The sequence below is a fragment of the Narcine bancroftii genome, chromosome 10, assembly GCF_036971445.1.
Source record: "Narcine bancroftii isolate sNarBan1 chromosome 10, sNarBan1.hap1, whole genome shotgun sequence".
NCBI lineage: Eukaryota > Metazoa > Chordata > Chondrichthyes > Torpediniformes > Narcinidae > Narcine > Narcine bancroftii.
Window position 1 is genome coordinate 36479423 of NC_091478.1, and position 21787 is coordinate 36501209.

The following is a 21787-nucleotide window of genomic DNA, read 5'->3' on the forward strand; positions in this document are numbered from 1 at the left end:
GCCTGGGGTAAGAAGCTATTCCCCAGGCTGGCAGACCTGATTTCAATGCTCCTGTATGTCCTTCTTAATGGTAGTGTGCTGGATGAAAAGGGTCTTCTATAATTCCTTGACACCTATTTAGACAACAGTCACAGTAAATGTCATCTAGAGAGGAAAGGGAAACATCAGTGATCTTCTTGGCTATTTTAATGATCCTCTGTATAGACTTAGAACCATAGAACACTACAGCACAGAAAATCAGGCCATTCGTACCTTCTAGTCTGTGTCAACCATTATTTCGCTCGTCCCATTGACCTGCTCCATTCCATAACCCTCCAGACCTCTCGTATCCACGTATCTGTCCAATTTATTCAAGATCGTCTGCTGGTTTACAGCACCATACCACAAAGATGTAGCCAGTCAGGACACTCTCAAATGTGCTCTTGTAAAAGTTGTCAAAATGGGGACTGGTAGTCTTGCCCTCCTCAGCCTCCTTTGGATGTCTAGGCCTGCTGTGCCTTCCAGACAAATGAGGAGATGATATAAGTCTAGGATAGGTCATCCCTTATATGTACTCCAAGGAGCTTTATTCTCTCCACTCTCTCTATGAAGGAACTGTTGATGTATAAGAGAGTGGTTGGCTTTTGTCCTCCAGTTTTTTTAATATGAACCGTATCAACCAATATATTTACAGATGCATCTCTTTAAATATGCACAGTGACATTTTCTCTTTTTTCCCAATCCCTCCCTCCCCCTTCCCACCCCCTCCAAAAACAGTAAATATTGAATATATAAAATACAATAAAATAAAATATTTATACAAAAGGATACAAACAAAAAAGACGTCATCTACTTATACACATTAAATCTGATCGTGTTTATCTTCTTATCCTACTTCCCTTTTCTCTGTTATTCTTACCTTCTCTCTTTTGGGTGCCATCTTCTTCTCTCCTCTGTAACTTTATCTTTCTCTTCCTGTATTTTATGTTTATTGAGCTCTGTTTTTTCAAACTTATTCTTTTCTCTGGAGAGGGCTGATTCTACTCGACCAGCCACTATTCCATCACGTGACTTCTCCCCGACTTTTGTCCTCCTGAAGTCCACAGTTTTCTCCTTTGTCTTATCTATGTTGGAACCCAAGTTGTAGGTCTTGCATAATTTTGCGAGCCTTTGAACCTCCTCTTTGAGATGTTACTCATTGTTGCTGGTGAGACCATGTACTATTGCATCAACTGCAAATTTGATTATTCAGTTTGAACTGAATCTGGCAGTACAGCCACGGGTCAGCAGCATGAACAGAAATGGACTGAGTACATAGCCTTGAGATGTGCATAGCATGATGAGGCTTGATGTTTTTCTGCCAACCCGGAGAGACTCTTGTTACAAGCCCAGAGTTCCCCAAAACCCAGCAGCAATAGATATTCACCAAGACAAATGGTTACTTAAACAAAAGTTGCTTTTAATTATCTTTAAACATGAAAACACAATCACACTTTAACTTAACTAACCGAACTTAACCCCCTTCTAATTCTAAGCGCACATGTGTGTAATGTGTGTCTAAGTTCAGAAAAGTTCATTGGTTCACAGTCAATCTCACTTCTCATTCCTCCAAGTTAGCGGGTTGCAGGCAATTCTTATACTGTGCACAGAATTTAACATTTATAAAGTTCACCAGGCTTTGGTGCTTGAAAGGTAAATGGTTACCATTTAGGAAGGTTCTTGTCAGTTTTCAGAGAGAGAGATTTGTTATTCCAGGACATCCACAATTGATTCCTTTTTAATCAGCCACTTCAGTGTCTTGATGATGAAACTTTCCCCCTTCAGGGTTCTCCAGATAATAACCTCTTTCTTTCAGGTCACCTTTTTGTTTTTCTTATTGCAAGTGAACCATTAGACAGCCAGTCCTCTCCTCTTGCATGAACCACAAGGGCTTTGACCAGGTGTCTTCCAAATGGAGCTTTCCACAAGCTTGCCAGCTTGTCCTGTTCCAGTCTCAGCTACTTCTGCTGGCTGTAACATTGTAGAAGTGATCTCTCACTCTCTCTCTCTCTCTCTCTCTCTCTCTCTCTCTCTCTCTCTCTCTGAAAAAAAAGTCTGTTTGACTCACTCTGCTTGAAAATCCACATGAACATTTCCAGATAATCTGTGGCTCTAACAAGATCTTTCATTTGTTGCCTTTTGTAAATAACAATCCATTACTGAAGTCTCTTGGACACTCTCCAAAGCTCTTGCAAAAGCTGTGGAGTAGATATGTCTAACATAAGCAGAGTTCCAGTATCTCAAATAAGATCTGTTTTAAAGTGTTTGTATGTAACCTACTCTAACAAACCTTTTCCAATTTATCTCCCAAAAACATATCTATATACTCTGTCACACTCTAGTCTTTCCTTCCAGAATTCCAGAATCCAGTTGCAGAGAGGAGTGTTGAGTCACAGTGAGAATGATTTATCCACATTATCCCCATTGTACATTTAAGCCCTAATACTTGATATATTCTACAAAAAGCAATCAACCAGGTACCAAACTCTACAGAATGTCACTGCATAACATCTTTCATTCATTAAAATTATCTTCAGTATTTTCTTTTTGCTTTCTGTCCCTGAGTTGAGAGTAGGTCCAATGCCTTTCAATCCCACAGGCTTTATGTATTTCTAGACTTTGTTTAACTAGTCCAATAGTGCTATCCTCTATAACACTCCCTGATACCTTACTTTAAATGCTCAGGCATCATCTTATCCAAGCAAATGCTTACCAGCTGAGACCAGGTAATAAGACTGTGCCTGACTAAGTAAAGATTTACACCAGTGGTTTTCAAACTTTTTCTTTCCGCGCATATGCCACCTTAAGTAATCCCTATGCCATCTGTGATTAGTAAAGCATCGCTTCAGATCATGTGTGAGTGGGAAGGGAAGGTTGAGAATCACTGCTCTGGACCCAATTGTTACTGAAATATTTTGCTTGAGAAAAATTGTCATTGGCCCATTTCCTTTGGAGTTATGAAACTGTGCACATAACGAGTCAATTAGGTACAATTAAAACCGTGGTTTTCAAACTTTTTTCTCTCAGAATTCTCTTCTATGATTCCCTCATAAATTAGCTCCACAGATTGCACTATACACATTTAGCAATGACAGATCATTATGTTCTGATGGTGAAACTCATCCGTTGTTTTGTCTAACCTTTGTGACGATGACAAATTAGCATTCCTCCAGTCCTCTGGCACCATGCCTATTCCCAGGAATTAGATGAAGGATGAAGAAGTAGGGAGAAGCTAGAGGGGAGCATAATACTCCTACAGGCTGCTTGGGTTGCCTGACCTGCAGAGGCTTTTCATCCTGATGAATACTGCAAAATAAAGAGATTCTTTTATTGTCATGTAATAAAACTGAAAAAGTAATATTGCATGAAATTTCCTTCAGTCTACTGTAAGGCCGACAGATTCACTATCAGCAGAAATTCCCAGGTGCCCTTTACAGTCAGAGAAAGAAAAACAAATGAGAGCCCCCGCCAAAGTCACTGAGCATCTAGGGATTTGCCTCCCACAGCCACACAGCCTTCAGTCCAAACCATCGGCAACTTGAGCTCCAAACGGAGATGATTTCCCCATTTTTTTTGGCAATGTGCACCAGTCCTTTGTTTCCCAGGAGTCTGCAACCTCTTGAGGCCACTGCCGGGCGTGGGTGCTTCCATCTTGGCCCCAGACGCTGCGGATTCTGGATTTTATAATATCGCACCATCAGCTCCTTTACTAGGCCATTTAAAGCATGTACGGAGACAACAGCAGTTGAAATGGATGTTTTGACTTTGTGAGGGAGTGCTGAGACTCTGCTGCTTGCTCTCCGTGGCTCTGCACCAGTGGTGGTGCTGCTGTTGAGCACCTCCGGCAGTGCAGCCATTTTTTTTTTGCGTGAGCGAAATTAAGGAACTGAAACTGTCCTTGAATCTGATGCTTGAGCTCACGTTTCATGAGTCTCCTTCCCAATGGGAGGGGTGTGAAGTAAGCGTTGCCTGGGGTAGGATAAGTCTTTACATATGTTGGCTGCTTTTCCAAGACACTGAGTGTCTATCGATGGAGTCGATGAAAGGGTATGGCTTGAGACATGTTCATATCCATCTGTAGCTTTTTGGATGAAGCAGTTCCCATACCACAGGGTGATGCACCTTGAAAGAATGCTTTCAGTGATGCATCTGCAGGAGTTGTTAGGGATATAGATAAATAACAATTTCTTCAAGCCTCTGAGGAAATAGAGGTGCTGGTACGCTTTCTTGGCTATTGTATAGATATAGATGCATCAGAACAAGTCGCTGGACGTTTTGCTCTTTGGAACTCCATGGTATCTGCTATCTTAACCTCATCACTGTTGATGTGAACCAGGGAGTGAGCTGCACTTCTCTTCTGGATGCCAACAACCATCTCCTGTGCTTTGCTGACATTGAGAGATTGTTGTCCTGGCATCAAGCCACTAGCCCCTATATCTCCCTTCTATACTCTGACTCGTCATTCTTAGATATCTTGCCCAGGACACTGGTGTCATCCTCAAGTTTATAGATCGAGTTGGAGCGGTACCATCCACGTAGCATTTTGGTGAATCTCCACAGCATTCTGTTCTGCTCAATTGTGTCTTTCCTGTCGTGTGATGGATGTAAGTGCCCAGTGTGGCCTTACCCACTGTTATAATGGTAATTTTTCACTGAAATGAGCCAATTGTGCTTGTGTTTGTGCAACAGATAGCATTTTTCCTACCATACATTATCAAACCCTTTTTACATATACCTCTTTTCCTTTCTGCTTGGTAAGCTTACTTAGTACCTTCCCGAGGGTAGATTGAATTTGTGAAATGCTTCTGGATATTTTGGGTGTGGATGCTTCATGACCAGCTTTGTAAATGTCTACACTTCTAGCTTATTGTATTGAAACCTTGGCAACAGAGGAACTAACTGGCAGTGTGCAGTCAAATTTCTAGCTGCAGTGCCCCATAATAGATGCCATTTTCCCCTTTAAATATGCTCATCTTCCTTGGTAGTTAATATTTGAAAAGTACAAAGAAATAAGTCTCAAAGTCAGAGCTGGCAAGCTGTGATACATTTTAAATTCAAAGAAATTTGGTTGAAATGAACGACAGAAAGAACTCTGTCATTAACCCCTGCTGGTTGAAGGGGTTTCAGAGGAACTGTTCTTTCCCTGTGATTTATTTATATCCTTGAACTGATCAAGAGTGAAGCAGATGTGTGGACCATCATAGTGCAATGCAGTAAGGAAAGAGATCCTTCAGCCCATTTATTCTGTGGCAACCATTCAGCATCCACCTAAACCCCAGTTTAATTTCCCATCAATTTCGCTGAGATTCTGCTGCTCACTAGCAGCAGTAGATAAACCGTCCTTCAGCCTGGAAGTTCGTACTTTCAAGCCCGTTTATCTTCGGTCCAGTGGAAGGAAGTGTGGGATGGGTACATTAATACGCCGGTAACGTACCTGTGGCAACGGGAGGTATCGATGGAGTTGATGGAGGTGAGGTTGGTGTGCGTGATGGCCTGAGCTGGGTTTACAACGGCCTGCAGTGAGTCAGGAGACAAAACAAAGGAAGCTCATTGTCGAAGAGGGCTGGGTGGATATTGAAATTTTATATTCATGAGTAGCCAGGGACTTATTGTTAATAATTTAAATCCAGTAATTAAAGATAGCAATTGGAATAGAATGTTCTGTGAAATTAAAAAAACAAATCTGTTGATTTTTTAAAATTGTCTCCAGACATGAATATCAGCAGATCTTATTGTGCAGACTTAGGATTTCCCTCCTTTCCTAGATTCTAGAACCAGACAAGTTACCCATGATAAAGTAGCAAAGAAGAGATAATTATGCTCCAAGAACTGAGTTGCCTGGATTTTAACAGCCCAATCACTTGAGGCAAAGTAAATTATCTTGCTGGTGAACACCGTGAATTTTGATGCACAAGTTACAAGTTAATCAGTAATGCTAGACAGGTGCACTGTATATCATGCCATTATGTGCGGACTACTTGGGGATGAGAAGAAATTGTAATCATGGCTCCGTTATCTTTAGTTGTAAGAATAGGTTCAAATGTGCAGGAGATGGCAAATGTTGGAATCTGAAGCTAAAAAAAAAGGATTGGAGGATCTCAGCTTGTCGAACAGCATCAGTGGGAGAAAAGGCGATATTTTGGATCAAGACGGACGAAGGCAGGAGGTGGATGCTGCTATAAATATCATGCAGCTTCCCCCATTAAAAATAAAAGCACCAATTGACTGCCTGGAATGTTGAGAGCTCCATGGTCCTGCTCCACTACTGAAACTTCACTTGAAGTGCATCTGGCTAGAATGTAAACAAAACATGAGACTCCTGCATGCTTTATTCAGCAAGACCATCCTCTCAGGGCAGAGCCTCGTCCAATGAGAAAAGGAATTAGCCAAAGAGACATTAAGTCTGTTGCAAGCTGTTTGTGAGGCAGATTTCTTGGAATATAGGATCACTACACTTGTCATAGCAGGGCAGAATTCTCCCAATCCGATCTTCCTAAATGAAATGTGAAATCATTAAATATGTGTTGAATGCAAAGTTCTTCCTGCCTATTGCCTTTGGAAGCATTTATTGATTTATTTTGTGCCATGTTTATTCCCCATTGACTCTTGACTTTTGAAGTCAAACTCCAGGGCATTGCTCTGGTGCGTATTGTTCAATAGTAAATGAAAATCAATGAAATCTGTAGGTGTGGCAGCATGTGTGTAAAGAGAATCAGTTAACAATTCAGATCTGAGTGTGTAAGAGAGAAAGTAAAATATTGCAACTCGCCCTATTCATCCGTGTTCCAGGTCTGTGATCTACATTAATGTTATTTCATGATGGAAGGCAGTGCAGCCATGTTGAGCCCTACGTTCTCTCACATTCCTCATGCAAAGTCACTGGTGTTGAGGGCAGAAATCGGCACTGCTTTATTTCCTTGCCTCCGAAAACTAGAGGCACAGAACATCCTACTGGGATGTCTATTGATATCAATTATCTTGGTACAAATTAATGAAAAATTCTGTGTTCTTAATGTGTAGCTCAAATACCCCCAACGATGCTTATTGTTGTGGGTGATGCTTGAATAAATGGAATGTTTTCAGTTCATCCTGATATACGAGGATTTGGCTGCACTTTGGCTGTTCGCTTAATAACAGTAATTTGAATGAAAGTAGTTGTGATTTTTTTTGTTTCAATATTGCTTTGTTACATTATTGTCAATAGCATTATCCCTTTTCATCTTTTGCCGATGATCTTGCGAATTTATCCAATTGTATCTGTGGAACCAGGCCATTGGTGTTAGGAAGAGTAATGGGGCATGGATTCAAATTGGAAACGGACAGCGTCGACAAATGATTATTTCCCACTGGTTAATGGAAACTGATGCTTGCCAGTGTCATTCATTACTGTATATGTTTCTAAAACCAGATGGTGCACTAATGAATGGAAGTGTCTTCTCATGAGTTGAGTTTACAAATCTATTACTTTAATGGCTTTGGATGGAATCCAAGTGTAATTTACTGGAATTTAACTGTACGTTTCCAAATCAGAGGGTAAATGATATCCAATGACAATGAAAATTCCAGTGCAATTCACTCTTCAAGAGATATTTATTTGGGTCAATAGTATATCATTATTAACAGTAAGTGTCCACAGACCATGGGTGATAATTACATCACTTGTTACGAGAATTAACGACCAAAGGTCTGGGCTTGTGACCACTACATGAATGTACAACAAGGGCCTGTTCTTTCCTTAAGTTTTAAATAGTCAATCATACAGTCTCCTAATGTGTCTCCTCCAAACTCCAGATGAGGTCCAGGTCCAGATTTTACAAGTCAACATCAACTCACAATTACATTTTTTTGCCTCCTGAAAAAAAAATTGGGGATGATAATGTAGACAAATTGAAGCTGAACACAAAGATAATTTCAGATATGTTGTATCACATCAGAAGTTGGAGAAACATTAAATTAACTTTAATTGAATTGAGTATGTTTAATTGCATAATTATGGTGGCACATTTGAGTTAAAAGTGGTTCTACCACTGATTTATATTGTACTCAGTATCTGATGCCTCTCATGTCAGTGGCCAGTATTGATGGATCCCTGATACCATGTTTCCATGCTCACAATGTCCTGGTGAAACTTGTCACCCATGTTCGTCACTAACTGCACGAAGATCAACAGGGAAGACGTCCAAGTGTGAAGGCAAAAAATGAACTTTTAATGACATGTTGCATTTCATGGTTTCGTCTGCTTGAAGTAGACTTAAAATATGACAAAATAAGATATGTGATAGAAAAATGTTCAGGTGATTTTCATGATCAGTAGACCAAAATATATCCAGAAGTGTCCAAGAAGCAAAATCTTTGCTGTCCACTGTTATTCATTATCCTTGACTCTGGTACAGCCAATGGATTGACTACAACATTCAACTCTCCTTTGTTACCTTGCTCAGCCACTAGATGAGTTGCAATTGGGAAGAAATTGGCTTTAATCCTTGACATAAATTGTATACCATTAGCATAATTTTCAACCCCTTAATGTTGCTTCTTCTGCCTCTTCCAGTTCACCTCAGGTCATATTTTTGAATGCAGGCAATTTGTAAAGCCAGCATTCATTTGATGTGAGCTGAGAGAGGAACATCATAATCAGAATTCAAGCTCTTTGCATGAAAAGGGGTCTTAAGGGGTCAAAGCAATATAAACAGCCATCTTATCAGGATTAGAAGTTAGTAGGGGAAGACTATATTTTAAACTTTTTTTTGAAAGGGAAGGCACAGCATAAAACCAGCAAAATCCAATAGGCTGGGAAAGTTTAAATTTGAACTTAATACAAGCCATTTCGGCCCACGAGTTCGTGTCGTCCAATTTATACCCCATTTACCTATGCCCCCGGTTTGTTTTAAATGGTGGGAGGAAACTGGAGCCCCTGGAGAAAACCCATGCAGACAAAGGGAGAACGTACAAACTCCTTATAGACAGCGCATGATTCAAACCCCAGTTCGGTCCCGATCGCTGGCGCTGTAAAGGTATTGCGCTAACCGCTGCGCCAACTGTGCCAGAATAAATTAACAAACTGTCATTCACATGTGAGGGGGTCTTAACAGAAGAGGAGTCCATTGTGGAGAATGTGAAGATTTTAAAGATAAGCACATTGGTTGGTGAAAAGATCAATAAATGTTGATCCGATTGGCTATGGGAAATAAGATGAGGTAAAGGAGCAATACAATTATATTTCAGATGTATTGCCAGAATACATACATAACATCACATATAACTCTGAGAATATTTATGGGCGGGGCAGAATTATCACTTATTGGTACTACACAAAAAGAACTGTACACAGTGTGTACACGTAAACAAACAAATAAACTGTAAGCAGATAGAAAATGTAAACAAACTGTGCAATACAGAGAGAATAACAAAATCAATAAAGTACACAAGTAAGAGTCCTTAAATGAGTTCCTGATTGAGTTTGTTGTGGAGGAGTCTGATGGGGTAGCAGCTATTCCTGAACTGGTGGTGCGAGTCTTGTGGAACATATACCTCTTTCCTGATGGTAACGGCGAGAACAGACCTTATGCTGGATAAAGTGGATCTTTGATGAATGCTGCTGCTCTCCAACAACAGTGCTTCCTGTAGATGTTCTCGATAGTGGGGACAGTTTTTCCTGTGATGTCCTGGGCTGTGTCCTCTACCTTTTTGAGGGCTTTACGCTCGGGTATTGGTATCCCCATACCAGACTGTGATGCAGTCAGTCAGCACACTTTCCTCCACACATGTATAGTAATTTGCCAGAGTTTCTTATGTCATACCAAACCTCCGCAAACTCCTGAGGAAGCAGAGGAGCTGACGTGGTTTCTTCATGATGCCATTAGTGTGTTGGGTCCAGGAAAGATCCTCTGAGGTAGTGACTCCCAAGAACTTAAATTTGCTCACCCTCTCCACCTCTGATCCCTCAATGATCATTTCATAGAATCGTGGAAAATTTATGCAAGAATATAATCTGCTGGAGGAACTGAAAAGATTGAGCAGCATCAGGAAATTTTTAAAAAAGTGTTTCTTCATCAAGCCTGAGAATATAGAGGAGAGATGGGCAGCTGAAGGGAGACTGGTGAGAGGAGTTGGACAGGCCCAGTACAAGATTGGTGAACCAGGCAGGGGTGAAGGATGATGGATAGATGGGGAGGTGGCGGCTGTCGATTGGCAGGAGGCAAACAAAGGGAGAGAGTGAGGCAAGAAAGAAAAAGAGGTTAAGTTAATGGAAGGCGAGTCATTTCGGTTGGAGTGTGAGGCCATCACACCTTGATGCCCAGTTGAACCTTTTGATTTCATAATAATTAATAGAAGGAAATAATGAAGAGAATAATTAAATAGCTATTATCTGCATAATAATGATGGAACATAGGGATCAAAGTGAGATACAAATTTTTGGTGTTTTTTTCAGTCTGCATTTCCTCATGTTTTACTTAAACCCTACACATGGTCGAAGGTGGGGTCCATTATGATTTTTAATCAATCAAGCAGATGCAGCATGGCTGATAAAATAACTGTGGTAACGCAACACATATTATTTCCATTTAAAATAGCAAAATTATTCATCAGTGAATAAATTCTGAATTCTGCTTTTGCCAGGTAGCATGTTCCTCCTCAGATAAACTGGATTCACTTGCACAATCATCATGTTCGAAGACAATGGGCCTGATGTGACGTTTATTTCCATAGTGTCTGTGGCCAGCCACACTCACTGACTGATACTCTCACCGTACCTGACCACTGATTGATGTCGTGCTGACCTTTCCACTGGGCTCCTTCAAGTCCTGATAGAAATTGTTTATTTTTTTAAGAATAGAGAATAGCTAAGATTATTTAATAAGAAATACTCTTTTTAAAGATTGAAATATACATGAACTCATTTTGTCTGAAATACAATATTTTTCTTTGAATCTTTATTTATTTTCATATTTCCACATTCAGGGACTGAAATATACTGCTTCCTACACTTACCAGCATTTTCCACCAAATGAGATGTGAAGATTTCTCTTCACGTGGATTTTTGAGCAAGCCATGAGCTGGTGGAGGAGCTCAGTGGGTCAGGATCATCCATGGATAGAAATGGTCAGTCAATGTTTTGGACTGGGACAAGGCACTAACTTGGAAAAGATAAATATCAACATCTTAATCTGCTCTTTCTTCCCCACCAAAAGTGCAAAACTTGCCCCCCCCACCTCCATCCATAAGCCATAATCATGCCTTCCAGGTGAGGCCGAGCTTTACATGGACTCTGTCCAAACCTAATCTATTGCAATCGGTATCCCCAGAGTGGCCTCTTCTACATAGATTGAGTGGCTGTTTTGTCATGCACCTGAACTCTGACTGTGGGTCTGATCTTGAATTTCCAGTGGCCAATCATGTCAATTCCTACACAGATATGTCTTTCCTCACCCTCAGACATTGACAGGGTGAGGCTGTGTTAACTTGAGGAGCAACACATCATATTTCTCCATGACAGCCTTTAAGCCCAATGAATGAACATTATTTTTTTTCAAATCCCCACCACTATTTGGCTCCACTGTTTCTATCTCTTCTTTAACAACTCCTAGACTTAATTCTCTCTTTAACCTTCCCACTCCAAGTGGACTCACTTTCTACTGGTCTAAACACCTCTCTCACCCTATCCCCTCTCAGCTCCCAGCACCCCTTGACAGAGTTGATAACGCCCCCTTCCCACGTTCGTTTTAATAAGGGTCCAGATTCAAAAGGTTGACTTAACATTTCTACTCCTAGAATGCTGCCTGACCCTTGACTTCCTCCAGCATCTCAGTGTCTGCCTACTTAAGCTCATTCAAATTTATTCTTTCCAGATTTGCATTACCTCCCCTACATCATCTTTCCACCACACATCAGGGCCAATTTGTACTCATCAGTTGACCTACCAACCAACACTTCTTTCAGATGTGGGAGGAAGCCAGAGAACTGGGATGAAAGTGGTGCAGTCTCCGGCAGAAAGAGCTAAATCTATAAAGAGAGCACTTGAGGTGAGGATAGAAGCCAGGGTTGTTGAGGCAGCCGCTCTACCAGCTGTACCACTCTGGTGTCCTTTATTTCCTTCTGGAATTGGAGATTTTGGACATCTTGGCGTCAGATATTTTGGTACTCGCCTTTTAGCCACGGGCAGTTTGGCGAATAAAACAAGATTTTTGTAGCCCTTCGGACGTTTTGGTGCCTGCAGTTTAGTGCCGGATATTTTGGCATTTGCATTTTGCGACGGGCATGGGCATTTAATTTATTAGATTTTTAATTAAATCTAACAAATATAAAATTATTAATTTATTATACCCTGTTATTTTAATTAAATATAATGGAATGATATCTCCACACGCCCCTCACCCACGCTAACATTTGTGCACTCACCTCACGCCATGCCAAGTGGCAAAATGTCTGGTTCCAAACTGCGGAGGCCAAAATAGCCGGTGCCAAAATGTCCTAGAGCCATTTCCTTCTTGGTACCATGGGTACATTTTTCATATAAGTTGGCCTGAGTTCCTTATCAGACTAAATGTGACATCTTAAATTACACAATAGTAAGAATACTACATCAAGATCATTGTCCAAGACTCTTGAGATTCATTAAAAAGGCAATGTTTGGTCTAAGGTTTGCACCTTTGCTTAACATTTTGCTGAAAGATAAATTGGTGACTGAGTGAGCTAATAAAGCTGTCAACTGGAATTGGATTATTCATAAGGTGTGCAGTAGATTTTGTCCAGAAGTTGCTGCAATTAGTAAATGTCACAACAAGTGAGTCAATTAAATCTTCATTCCAGTCCAACATCATATCAAGCTATTTATTGTTGGACAGTTTTGTAATGTCCAAAGCAAAGAGAGGTTTCTGGAAATTAAATGTGTGTACATTCAGGCTGCAAAGAAATTGGCCACAGAAGAATTTGTAATTGTGTCCAAAACATTTCTCTCTTTAATCCATTCAAGTAATTGGATTTTTAAAGTAGAACACTTAGGGTTTTTCCCAGGAACATTCATTACAAGTTTTACATCAACTCCAATTCTGTTTCGTCTCCAAAAGAAGAAAAACGGTGTAATTTTATAAAAGATAGACATACAGCATGGTAACAGGCCAATTTGGCCCTACGAGTCCATGTTGCCCAATTTACACCCCATTAACCTATATCCTAGTATGTTTCTGAAGGGTGGGAGGAAACCGGAGCCCCAGAGAAAATCCATGCGGACACAGGGAGAACGTACAAACAGACAGTGTAGGATTCGAAACCTGAGCCAGTCCTGATCGCTGGCACTGTAAAGGTGTTGCACTAACCACTACCCTAGTCATGCCACCCTATAGCTCAGACTGATGACATACTGTGCATAACAGGTGTTAGCTCAGTGACTGTGAGATGGCTTGAGCTTCCCCAGTGCCTTGCAACATTTGGTTTTTGCCATTCATAAGAAGTTTTCCCTGAATCCATCAGATTTATCCTGTTTACTTGTAGTAAGTTCATTAATCAGCTGACTGAATGTGTGCATTGTCATCAAGGAAAGGCTATTCTGCTTGATGGGTCACGTCTCCAGAATGGAGGACCATCGCCTTCCCAAGATCGTGTTATATGGCGAGCTTTCCACTGGCCACCGTGACAGAGGTGCACCAAAGAAGAGGTACAAGGACTGCCTAAAGAAATCTCTTGGTGCCTGCCACATTGACCACTGCCAGTGGGCTGATCTCGCCTCAAACCGTGCATCTTGGCGCCTCACAGTTCGGTGGGCAGCAACCTCCTTTGAAGAAGACCGCAGAGCCCACCTCACTGACAAAAGACAAAGGAGGAAAAACCCAACACCCAACCCCAACCAACCAATTTTCCCCTGCAACCGCTGCAACCGTGTCTGCCTGTCCCGCATCGGACTTGTCAGCCACAATCGAGCCTGCAGCTGACGTGGACTTTTACCCCCTCCATAAATCTTCGTCCGCGAAGCCAGGTGGTGGTGGGGGGGAAACAGGTTTATCAACATTCTGACATGTTAGCGAACAGTTTTTACTCATGATGATTTTCATATTTACCATTTTCAAAGATTTTGAGTGACAAATCCAGACTCTATTGAACTCTGGGTGAGTTGTATGGACCTGATATTCTTGTTGATTGCCAAATCACAGGAGTTTTGAGAAGAAAACAGATAGGTAAATTCTAATTTTGTCAATGTGTGGTCTAATGATCAGTGTATTCTTCCACTCTCAACATCCGTTTTAAAACTCCGTGGTTCTTCAACACATGCACATTTGGTCGATTAAGAGGTGGGAATTCACTGATGTTTTATTAACTTTAACTATGAGAAAAATATTCCTTGTCTTTAATCCTAACACTGAATCCTCCATTAATGAAACTTTGTTTTTCTGCATTGCTAGCCGTGTATTTTCTCTCACCACTTCAAACCTCATTGAGCAAGACATCCTGAAGATCAGTATCTTCCTCTTCCCCATGGTGTCTTCCCCAAGACATGGTTTGCCTAAAACTTAACAAAACTTTACAATGGTGTGAAACAGTCGTTGGAGGTTGGTCATTTGTGTAATTTCTATTTTTGAATAATGAGCCATAGAAAAGTGGCCCTTCAGTCCAATTTGTCCATCCTGATCAAAGCGGTCCAAAGGCATTTTGAAAATTACATTTGCACCAACCACCTCAGCTCATTCCCAAAGTACTCTGAGTAAAGAAGGTTCCCCTCTGGTCTCTTTTAAACCTTTCCCCTCTGAACTTCCGAAACACACACAGAAATGCTGGAGAAGCTCAACCAATCTCGCCATGTCCATAGGAGGTAAAGATATATAACTGATGTTTCAGGCCTGAGCCCTTCCTCAAGGTACAAGCAAAGAAAAGGAAGGCATCAAAATAAAGTCTGAAGTCTGACAGGGGGAGGAGTCCAGACTGAAAAAAAGTGTTAATTAGATATGATAAGAAAAAAGGTGAGATTTGATTTTGGCTCTGTGAAAGACCCTAAGTCTATGTCATCTGGTTTTAGATTAGCATACACAGAGGTGGGAGATGGGGGAAGGCAATGACTATTTACCTTATCTGTGCCCCTCATGATTTTATAAACATCTGTAGGATATAACCTTAGGCTTCTGTGCTCTGGGGAAGTGGGGTGGGAGAGTGTTGTCCCAGCCTAACCTTGTACTTCAACCCACTAATTTCTGGTAATATTCTCATGAATCTTTTCTACACCTTTTTCCAGTGTAATATATATCTGGGTGATAAAATTGCTCATAATCCTCCAAGTTCAATCTCACCAATATCCTGAACAGTTTTAACATGACGTCCCTGATGAAAGCAAGCATGCCCAACACTGTCTTTACCTCAGTCTACCTGAGTCATCACTTTTATGGATTATTAACCTTTGTTCGACAATATTCCCCAGGACCCTACCATTCACTGTGTAAGTCCCTCCCTAATTCAAACTTGCAATTGTCAGAGTTAAATTCCATCTACCATGGCTTTTCCACTTTCCGAGTACATATAAATCTTGTAATCATAGATGGCCTTCTTTACTGTCCACAAAACTATCAATTTTGGTATCATCCACAACTTACAAATCATGCTAGTTACATTGTCATCCAAGTCATTAATAGAGATGTCAACAGCAGGCCTCTACTAACGCCCTGTATCTCCTACCAACAAGCCAATACTGTATTCTGTGCAATCTGACCATCCAGAATAGCCTACCATGTGAGATCTTGTCAAAGGCCTTGACAAAGTCCATATTGACCCAAGTTCAAGTTTATTATGATCTGAGTTTACGTATACCAGTGGTTCTCAAACTTTTTCTTTCCACTCACATACCACTTTAAGTAATCCCTATGCCATTGGTGCTCTGTGATTAGTAAGGGATTGCTGAAGGTGGTAAGTGAGTGGAAAGAAAAAGTTTGAAAACCCCTGTTTTAATCGTACCTAATTGATTCATTATGTGCACGGTTCCTTAACTTGAAAGGAAATGGGCCAATCACAATTTTTCTCAAGCAAAATATTTCAGTAACAGCTGGGTCTAGGGCAGTGATTCTCAACCTTCCCTTCCCACTCACATACCACCTTAAACAATCCCTTACTAATCACAGAGCACTGATGGCATAGGGATTACTTAAGTATGTGAGTGGAAAGAAAAAGGTTGAGAACCACTGAACAGTACAATCAGACAAAACATGGCCATCTTTGCAAACTACCCTGCCGTCATCGATTTTCTTGGCCACACCTTCAAAAAACTCCAATGAAATTCACTTGCCAAACACCCCTTTACCTCCAACAGCCTCTCCCAATCAGTCTTTGCATGTCTTGTCTCATGCTATCAAGATGCGCCTTTCCTCAATTAAGTATTTTGACTCGTGGGCCAGTCCCATCATTTTCCATACTTATTTTAAAATTAATCTAAGAAATAGTACTGGTTGCATGGTGCAATCTTTCTAATGAATTAGGCACACAATTATTTTATTGACCTTAACAGCATTAAATCCACATGGGAAATTTGTAATTCTGGCATAGAGTGCACACATGTGTCCTAATTGCTCTGCTAATGTTTTTGCAATCACATCAATTTGTATAACATGATGCATTGGCCCAAAATATATTTTCCCCTGGCTTTTTTGGATTGATGATTGGATCAGGCATTGAGATGTATGCTGGGCAGTGACCAGAATATTGTCTCAGTGTTTGCAATGAGGACTATATCTGATTGGAAGGCACAACAGCACTACATAGGAGCGTTAGTAGAAAAGACTCTTGTATGGCTTCACAAACCTGCTTCCAGAATCAATTCAATGCAGATTTAATTTATAATTCTCAACCACTTAATAAATTTATATTTGCTGATTCTGGTTTTGTTAAAGATGGTGCAAGTTTTCATAAAAATACATTTGTAAGATAAAAATTTAAAGAGCCTTTGTTCTATAGAGAAGTATTTGCTCATAAACTGTTGATTTGATTATGGAAAATATTGCCAATAATTTATGTATCAGAAATTTCACCATGTGAAATGACTGCTTAAGTTGTCCATTCATTCAATGGAGGGATGTAAATGAAATGTGAGAAAACATGCATAAACATCACCTCACGTAAATGCACTTTAATAGACCCCAGGTCTTTCCAAAAATCTTAAAATTACCAATATAATCTGGAGCTTCTGTACATGATCAAAATAAAATTCAGAGGAAGAGCTGGTCAACGAATCATTTCAATGCCAGTCTTTTCTGAGCAACTTTTAACACTGATGCTATGGCTAGAATTTCTGCCTCAGCACATCTCTTTGTAAAATGTATTATCTGCAAAAAATATAGAGTGGTCAGACTCTTCTTTCCCCACCCCCCACCCCACCCCATTCTGTCAGGCAGAAGACACACAAGCTTGAAAATACAAACCTTCACATTCATGGACAGTTTCTTTCCTGCAGTTGTCGGGCTCTCACTGACCAAATATGCACTCTTTTATAACTCTACTTTTCTCTATATCCTACATTATGTTTTTGTATTTTCTTTATACCCTGCACTATTTAACTTACTGAATCACGATTCCCAACACTTGTTTATTTGCTTATAATTACTCCACCAGTTGCATGTGTCAACTTGCCTGAAGCATTTTTTATTAGAATCTTAGTAACAATATTCAATTCATTACAAACCTATGCACCTAATCTAAGATGGAGACACAAGAGGCTGGAATATTGAGCAAAATTGACAAATTGCTGGAGGAACTTAGCAGGTTGAGCACCATCTGTGTGGGGAAAATAATTGTCAACATTTCCAGGTCTTGGTTGAGTTTTATGCCCCTAATCCAACCCGTTTCATCTTTCTGAAGACACACTTGGCACCAATGCTTTACACTGGCACCCAGCTTGGTGCAAACATGCAGAGTGCTGATTTGTTATCCTGTTCATGCTTCTCAGTAGTAAGTAGCTATTCTACATAGCCTGAGTCGCTGTCTTTATTCACGCTGTGCTGAAAAGCGGGATGAAATCCTGCCCCTTCCTGTTGCTGCTTGCACAGTATCAGGAATCCGGTGCAGGGAATCTGGCATCCATCTTTTTCACCACCACCCCAATCTTGGTCTGAGAGGTTGGAACAAAACCCTGCCAGTTAGGCCACTCACTACATGAAATATAGGAGCTGAGGCTTTATCTTGGCTGGTACAGTGTGTGCAGGCAATTTCTGGGGAATGGCAGTGTTGACAGACCACTCTTGTCCTCCATTTCCCCTCAACAACTTCTCATAGAGGTGATGTAAGCTGAATTGAATCGAGTTATTTATTGTACTGTGTGCATTTAAATATAGATATACACCATGGTAGTAGTCCTTTCCGTCCCACAATCCTGTGCCCCACAAAACAACAATTAGCCTCCAATTCCTGGGCATTTTGAAGAGGGTGGGAGTAAACTGGAGCACCCAGAGGAAACCCACACAGTCATAGAGAAAATGTACAAACTCCTCACAGACAGCGCCGATTGGAACCTGGGACTCTAACGCTGTAATAGCATTATGCTAACAACTCAGCTACTCGCGCTGCTCAGATTAAACGCAGTAAAACATTTGTTAGATATTCAGGCAATTCAACCTATCCTAGAAGTACAAACTAAAATAAATGTTAGATTAAAATAAAGTAAATGTACCAAGGGCAGCATAATTTTACTGATGAAAGGTCCATTCAATGGTTCTTGAAACTGATGCTGCGTGCTTCCAAATTCACGGATATTCACATGCTCAGTGGGTGACTGCTTTGCCCTGCCTCCATTTTCTCTTTAACTCCAGTTTTGATTGTCCAAATCTTTCCTGGCTAGCATTCCATCTTCCACAAACTTAAACTTAACTAAACTTGTATCTAATTTGCAATAGCTCCTGCTACTAATCTAAACTGCTATTAGTCTTGACCCTCATACCTGAAACTGTCTTCGGCACTCTAAGAAATCTGGCCCCCGTATGCTGAAATTCTTTCCAATGTACCCTTTGCCTCTCTGGCTCCTGCTCTTCAGCCTGTCCATTTGAGAGGATTGGTTCTTTGACTAGGTTGGCTGCTTCTGAAGGAAATGTTGGCAGAGTAGATGGAGGAGAGATTGATTTGAGTGATGGCCTGAGTCTGCAATTTTTTCCGGTCTTGGGCAGAGCAGTTCCCGTACCAAACATTGATGTGATATTTTGGACGATGCGTTTTTAAAAATTGGCAAGAGCTGCTGACTGTCTTCATTTGCTTGGACGGCTCTCCTCATTTCAGAGGTTTTTCTGATGTCAAACTCAACAGTGGTCACACCACTTTCCCCAGTCTTCTCAATGAAAGGCCTGAGAAGAAGCTTCACCACCCTGAGTAATGGATTGTTTGCTGTGGGAATCCCAATGGAGAGCAGGCGTCCCAGTGCAGCAGTAGGCAACAGCAGGGAGGGCTGGGTCCCAGCACCCATATTCCCAGTTCAGTGGACGACAGCAGTGATGGGGAGGACGAGGTTTACCCCAGGAACGTGGCTCAGCAGTACCGTCTCTTATGCATCTTTCTCCATATAGTGCTATGATGTGAGAATGTTTATTATCATATATGTTGTACAATGTTCGTATGCACCAAAATTCTTAATTGCTGCAGAAAAAAAAGTAACAACGTCACTTGTAGAATAGATATACTTAATCATATTAAAAAGAAACAATAAATAAAACAAGACAATAAAAATTCAGTTGTTCCAGTGTGTAAAAATAGTGATTTAGCAATTCTGCAAGCAATCCTTTTGCGGGGTCAGTGTAGTCCCTGATTGGTATAGCAAGGGAAGGTTCAAGAGTCTAACAGTTGTTGGAAAAATAACTGTCCTTGAACTGGTCTTCAGGTTTCTGTACCTTCTGCTTAAAGATAGCAGTGAGAAGAGGTTGTTACCAGGGTGAAGGTGTCTTCATCATTGCCTGGGGTGAGGTCGGAGCCTTGATCATGCATGTTGTAGGCTACCTATCAATCCAGGGCCCTCGAGAGATATGGAGGCAAAGACAAAACACTTGTTATGAATAACAATAACCGAAAGCAAATATTGGATGTAGTTTTTCGGATCTAAACTCATCTCTATTTACATCAGTATTTTTGAAAAGGAATCTCATGGGTGTTTTGGTGTATGTTTCTCAGCAAATGATCTTCTGTGAAGCTTTTCATTACTGTTTATAGTCTTCGCTCCATGCACCCAAGAGGCCTGTTTGAGAGAAACTTGCCGTCAGACTTGAGGAAGAATTTGTTTCAGTGGCAGCATTTATATACTCGAGATAATGAAGTTCTCCCCAGAGAGAACTTGGTCTCTTCAATGAGTGGTCGCTTGAGTGCTAGGAATGGAGTTGAATCACTTGCACTGCTCTAGTCCAGATCTCGATATTATTGTGGAGTCAAAACACAAAATGCTCAGCAGGTCAAACAGTGTCCTTTATGTCGCAAAATCAAAGATGATTGCAGAGTGTCACTTCGCACAGAAAGCCAGAAGAAACGGAGGGAAAGCATCATCTTCAGGACACTTTCGTAAACCTTTCAGCCGTGCTTCAGCGCAGTGACGGCAGAGCTGAATACCCACATACTTGACAATAATATAGCTAATCTTACTGAACAAGACTGTAAAGAGAAGGAATTCATCCTGAAAAAAAAACTTTTAAAAATAGATAATAAATAAAAAGGAAAAACATAGAGAAAGGCTGGACCAGTCTCGCAGCGTCCATAGGAAATATTCAACCAACTTTTCAGGCTTGAGCTCTTCTTCAAGGTATAAGCAAAGAACAGGAAGGCATCAGAATAAAGACTGAAGACTGGCAGGGGAAAGAGTCCAGACCAACAAAAGGTGTTAATTGCATATGATAAGGTGAGAATTGATTTTTGCTCTCTGAAAGGAGGCAGAGGGAAAAGGGAAGAAAGAGAGAGAGAGAGAGAGAGAGCTGGGGAAAAGCCAACAGTGGGAAGAAGAGGGGGTGAGAGGCTGGGTGCAGACTGGGAGATCACTTTGTTGAGCACCTTGGCTCTGTCCGCTGTAATAGCATGAATCTTCCAGTAGCCACTCATTTCAATTCCCTGTCCCATTCCCTTGCTGACATTTCTGTCTGTGATGTCACACACTGAGACCATCTGAAAATTGGAGGAACACCACCTCATCTTCCATTTGGCCACGTGGATCGCATTAACATCGACTTTTCCGGTTTCTGAAAATCACCCCACCCACTTTTCTTACACTGTCGGCTTTCCCCCAGGGCTTGTGCTCTCTCTCTCTTTCTGTCTCTCCCTAGCCCCTTTCACACTGGCACATTATCCTAGTAATTAATGGCCAATAAATCAGTTAAAGGGCCAGTGTGATCATTCGTGAATTGGCACGCAGGCATCAAATCACCCTGGGGATGGACCATCTAGGTAGGTTGTATCGTCCCTGGAGTCATCTGATGACTGTGTGCCAAGTGTGAAAGGGATATGGACTATCCAGGGATAAAGTAGTGACATGTTGATGATGTTTTTGAGTGAGTGCAGGAACGTGAAGGAAACAAAAGATTAAAAAGATATAAATTTTTTAGTCAATTTATTAAATCCTGATCAATGTATTATGATTTTGTATTTAAAATTAATCATCCCTAATTATAACATAATTAAGCATTATGCACAGCACAGTATGAGCCCTTCAGCCCTGTTGTTGTGCCGACCTATATAGACATTTATAAATTTATAAAGGACCATGGGAAAATGGTAGCGGAAATAGTGCACAATTTATAAAGATTGTGGGGAAGTCGCAAGGAGAGAGAGCGCACACAATGGCAGA

At 40.9% G+C, this 21787-nt stretch overlaps 1 protein-coding gene and 1 long non-coding RNA gene across 8 annotated transcripts in view; one reads left to right on the forward strand and one right to left on the reverse strand.

Annotated features, from left to right (window-relative positions):
- The window catches only part of LOC138744465 (cGMP-dependent protein kinase 1-like), a 592254-nt gene that overhangs the window by 236456 nt on the left and 334011 nt on the right, over positions 1-21787 (forward strand). The gene's annotated exons all lie outside the window — the stretch shown is intronic.
- Positions 1-21787, reverse strand: part of LOC138744467 (uncharacterized) — a 62700-nt gene that overhangs the window by 31048 nt on the left and 9865 nt on the right. Inside the window, exon 4 of one of the 5 annotated variants that reach the window (XR_011345549.1) lies at positions 3159-3324. This is a non-coding gene — a long non-coding RNA (uncharacterized lncRNA). Of the gene's footprint in view, positions 1-3046; positions 3325-7589; positions 7871-10505; positions 10824-17677; positions 19606-21787 lie in introns of those variants that run through there. The other 4 variants (XR_011345548.1, XR_011345551.1, XR_011345552.1 and 1 more) reach the window with 4 other exon arrangements.